The sequence below is a fragment of the Panthera leo genome, chromosome D3, assembly GCF_018350215.1.
Source record: "Panthera leo isolate Ple1 chromosome D3, P.leo_Ple1_pat1.1, whole genome shotgun sequence".
Lineage (NCBI taxonomy): Eukaryota > Metazoa > Chordata > Mammalia > Carnivora > Felidae > Panthera > Panthera leo.
In genome coordinates, this window is record NC_056690.1 from 50,862,641 (window position 1) to 50,868,029 (window position 5,389).

Below are 5,389 nucleotides of genomic sequence, written 5' to 3' on the forward strand. Positions count from 1 at the left end.
ACCTTATTTTACTTTATTAAAAAATGAAGACACTATAAAAAGGAGAAACTAAAGAAATTGCAAACAATTCAATAAATATTTTCTATAGATACCTCTAACTTTATAGAAAAAAACATGAGAAAGACTAAAAGGTTGAAATCATTGTGTTTTATTTCCTGAAACACATATTTCAGTTTTAGACAGGTGTTGAAACACATTTATCACTCAAAAAAATTTTATTTATTTATTTATTTATTTATTTATTTATTTATTTATTTACTTTTGAGAGAGAGAGACAGAGAAAGTGCCAGTTGGGGAGAGGCAGAAAGAGAGAGAATCCCACACAGCCTTTGTACGCTCAGCCTGGCACTCTCAGTGTGGAGCCAAGAGCCCTCATGGGCTCGAACTCAGGAATCCTGAGAGTCAGAAATCAAGAGTCAGATGTTTAAGTGACTGAGCCACCCAGGTGCCTGGACCTTTACCATATTCACACATTTTCCACCACCTCTTTCCAAAAGTCTCAATTTAAGAAAAGGATTTAATATACGTTAATTGTCAAATTTTATAACATTGTATTCTGTTCTGTAAACATCATCCCTGCATTTTGTCCCATTACTTTGAGCTTTTGATTGGCTCCATTTTATGTTAAAATCATTTAATTACTTAATTAATATTTTTGAAAGATGACCTTATATGTGGTGAATTCCCTGTGGGTTCGAGTGTTTGAAAATATCTGATGTTTACTTAAACAGCATCAATGCTTGATTGTATACAAATGTTAAGTCACATTTGTTTTCTTAATCCATTGCAGATTTTAGCTTTTCTTCTACCAGTCCTGTTTATCTTCTTCTTGGAAACGTGAAGAATCTTTTCTATATTTAATTATTTCTTTAAACAAAGTTATATATGTAAATAATTTTGAAAGTCAAATAGTTGTACTCTGCTTACAGCAAAAGCCTAGTATTTTCTATTGCCCTCTTTTCATCATTGAGGCTGTACATTTAACCTTTAGAGCTGTTACTTCTGCTGGTTGCCTCCATATTATAAGTCACATTTAAAAATGTTTTCTTTGAGTGTAGTTGACACACAATGTTAACATTGGTTTCAGGTGTTCAACATAGTGATCCAACATCTCTATACGTTATGTATGCTCACCACAAATGTAGATGCCACCTGTCACCATACTATGCTATTACAGTACCATATTCCCTACACTGTGCCTTTATGAATCTCGTTTTTAAATTATCATTTCTTGGTCCTTCTGTTTTAGATATTATTTAATAACTCTCTATTATGGAATACATATATTTGCTTCTCTTTGAGGTAAATACTTTCTCTTCCCTGATGTTCCTAATGTAGTTTATATATCACTTTTTTTGGTTGAATTAATTTTTAATGTTCATGAATTTATGACAATGCAAATATTATTCAGAGCTAAGAGAAGTATTGTAGTGTGATTACAATGACTTTTCTTAGGCAATGTTTTATTTGTCCTGGAATTAATGACTGCCTTGGTTTTCTATTTTCTCTGTTTCCTGTATAATTTATTAATCACCAACTTCTTTGACCTTACGGATGACCCAGAAAATACATTGAAATACTTCAGTTGCTCTATCATTAACATTAACTTCTTGGCAGTATCCCTCTTGGAAGTCACTGTCCTCCAACTCCTGTCTGGATGGATTGTCCTCTAGACCTGTTTTGCAACTTTTGTTTTAGGATTTGCCTTCACCATGTTCCTGTTAGTTTCCTTTGTGTATCTCTTTCCTGTATTGGATTCCGTACTTTCTGTGTTGTCTGTGTCTTAGTTTAACTATTTTAACTGTAGTAAATTAATTACTTTAACTTTAGTAAATTAATTATTTTAACTGTAATACATCTTCCAGTTACTCTTTGCTGCTAATGGATCAATGGGAGATTTTTTGAAGTCTTTACATATCAGAAAATGCCATTATTCATCCTTCACAGTTGACTAGCAGTCTGTATGGAAAATTATAATTTGAGATCATTCTCCCTTACAATTTTAAAGGCTTTGCTAGGAGTGCCTGGGTGGCTCAGTTGGCCAACTGTCTAACTTCAGCTCAGGTCATGATCTTCCGGTTCGTATGTTTGAGCCCCGCGTTAGGCTCTGTGCTGGCAGCTCGGAGCCTGGAGCCTTCTTCATAGTCTGTCTCCCTCTTTGTCTGCCCCTTCCCTGCTCGCACTCTGTCTCTCTCAAAAATAAATAAATAAATAAATAAACAAACAAACAAACAAACATTAAAAAAAGTTTAAAAAATAAAGAAAGAAAAGTTACAGTGATTTGGGCATAAAGCATCTGGGTGTTTTGTATACTGATCCTTTATTGGTTACTTGTTTTCCTTCGTTCCTTCCTTCATTCCTTCCTTCGTTCCTTCCTTCCTTCTTCCTTCCTTCCTTCTTCATTTCCTTCTTTCTTCTTTTCTCTTTCTTTCTTTCTTTCTTTCTTTCGAATACAAATAAAAGTTTATTTTACAAAATTCAGGCCTGTTTATTTCATAGTTCATTGATGCAAAACAAAGACTAGGTATTTTTTGGAATCATTTGCAAAATTTAACTTTCACTCCCCCTCACCCCCAACTGTCAAAGTGGCCTGACTAAATGTTATCAAAACAAACACTATAAATAACACCAAATCCTTTAAAGACAACTATCAACATATGTTATTTCTTGGCATAAGTGATCTTCATGGCATGGGACGGTGTGATTTTAAATCCCTGTAAAGCATCCCTGACAGCTCCAGCCTGTTCATCATTTGCAAATTCAACAAAAGCCATGTCACGCCTCCCAGGTACCAAACATTCTTTCTTGAAACTAGGAAACTGATTAAACAGCATGGGTAACATTATCTCATTAGTCTCCTTTGGCAGATTAGTAAGGAATAAAATACAGTTTGGAAGGTAATCAGGCACCTGAGGATTTGATTTTGAATTTCCTTGGGTATTTGCTGCATTTGGTGTTCCCTGACCAGGCTTTTTGTTTTCTGGTCCACAGTTTTTGCTTTTTCCTTTTCCTTCTTTGTCAGCAAAAGTGCCACACATTTTAGATATTGTATCAGAACCTGTTTTTGCATACTGGATTCTCCTTGTTTGTTTGTTTTAATGTTTATTTGTTTTTGAGAGAGAGAGCATGAGCAGGGTAGGGGCAGAGAGAGAGGGGGACAGAGGATCCAAGGCAGGCTCTATGCTGACAGCAGACAGCTCCATGCAGGGCTTGAACTCATGAACCATGAAATCATGACCTGAGCCAAAGTTAGACGCTTAACCGACTGAGCCCCTTGCATTGTTTTGCCGTAAAGTGGAAATCCTTGTAACTGTCTCAAGGCATTTGTGGGTGAGCTTGTTCCTTAAAAATAACAAAGCCTCACCCCCTCATCTTCAGATCTTTAAAGCTATGATATCTACCACTTGACCAAATTGAGAAGTCAGGGCATATAGGGATCTCTTCTATTCTTCTTTCTTAATTTTGTCATTCACATTGTTGATACAAGTTGTATAATTTGGTCCGATATCCATGTTTTGGCTTAAACTCTTCCAATATCCTGAGGTCTATGCTGGTATCGCAAGAACCAAAAACCCATCTTTACCTTTTTAAGGCCATTAAGATGTTTATTTTATTCCAGATAAAATCAAGTTATACCCGTCACCTAATTGTGAGTCTCTTTTCCTTCATTTTGTTGCCTTCTTGGTGGAGACTTTCATTCTGAGATTCCACCTTCTTCAGCTTGAGTAGATTTCATGAATTATTCCTGGGCCAATTTGCTCCGGTCCATTTTGACTTTCTGTAACTTATATTTTCTGAACGTATGAACCCCAGGCTGATCTTCTATTTTTTATTCAAAAATGTTTTCCATTTTTTGTACTTTCTGGCAGATTTCGTCAATTCTGTCCTCTACTCCTTAGAGTCCCACTGATCCAATCCTAATTCAGATTTTCCTTATTTCTTTCCTTGACTTGGATCATTCCTCTTGGCTGACATTTCTCCTCCCCATCCCTCCCTTTCTCAGTTCAATTTCCATATTGCTGACATTAATCTTTCTAAAATTTAGGTCCAACTACATCACTCAAAAAATGTGAAGACTTCCAGTTTTATCTCATATTAGCCTTCAGAGTATTCCTTGAGCGCCGACACAAGAGGACTAGTTAAGATTTTCCAAACATCCATAAGTTAAGTTGTACTTTTTATGTTTATCTGCTTCTCTTCTACCTCAATCTTGATCTCTTTCTTTAAGACTAATCTGAAATATCATTTATGCATGACAAAAATATGAAATTGTGATCTCTGTCTCAGCTGAACCTCCACATGCAGTTAGTAAATATGTACCTTATGATGCTTGCCATATCCTATTCTGCAATTCAGTATTTGTCTTATTCTTCTCTTTGCTTTCCTCAATTACTCTACCAGCAGACCAATAGGAACCCAAGCCTGCTTTTCCCAGGATAACGGTCAATGGGGAAAGTAAAACTGCTGCTTTCACATGGCTGAAAATGCAGAAATGGGATCTTAGCTGTGTTTTAGTTTACCCTTGCCCCTTTTGTTAGTTATATCTAATATAACTTTCTCTTCCTAAATCGTGTTTAAAATGCTATCAACAGATTGCTTAGTGAAGGGTGGTAAAATAAAGCAAAGCACAGAATCGTTTTCATCCGATTTCTTTCCAAGTTAATAAAAATAGATGAGAAAGGCATTTCAAGTTTCATCAAAGAAACACAACCACTTGTCATAAGCTTAAACAAGAGAGGGTCACGAGAAACACAAATGTTTGGTGAGGCCCCCTGGGATCCTAAAGTCACTTCTTTCTCCATTAGAAGTGATAAATGTATAAAATCTAAGCAATTTTTATAATATTCCAATATTTGAAGAACAACACATGGTATGATATTCTCTGGTATAGGGTTGGTGCACAATGTATCTGTTGGAAGAAGCTATGTTGCAATGAGAACAATTCAGGTTATTAGCACAAGATATATATCATCTTAATTTGTTTCACATATTTTCTTCTTTTTGTTTCATATATTTTCAAGAGCTTTTTATCTTGTGAACGCATCCATCATCTCTTAACCATGTGAAACTTAGTCATGTCAAGGGAAACAAGTTGGAATTTATTTCCATTAAACTTACATCTTACACGTCTCTAATGGTTAGAAATATTAAATATATAACTAAAAACAAAAGAATCTTGGGGCCCCTGGATGGTTCAGTCAGTTAAGCATCCAACTCTTGGTTTCAGCTCCGGTCATGAACTCATGGTTCATGGATTTGAGCCCCACATCAGGCTATGCGCTGGCAGCATGCAGCCTGCTTGGGATTCTTTCTCTCTTCCTCTCTCTACCCCTTCCCTGTTCGCACTCTCTCTCTCTCACTCTCAAAACAAATAAATAACCTTTTTTTT

General features: G+C 35.8%; 1 pseudogene; it reads right to left on the reverse strand.

Annotated features, from left to right (window-relative positions):
• Window positions 1-2,660: 2,660 nt before the first annotated feature.
• Window positions 2,661-3,512, reverse strand: LOC122204085 (annotated as a pseudogene).
• Window positions 3,513-5,389: the final 1,877 nt, after the last annotated feature.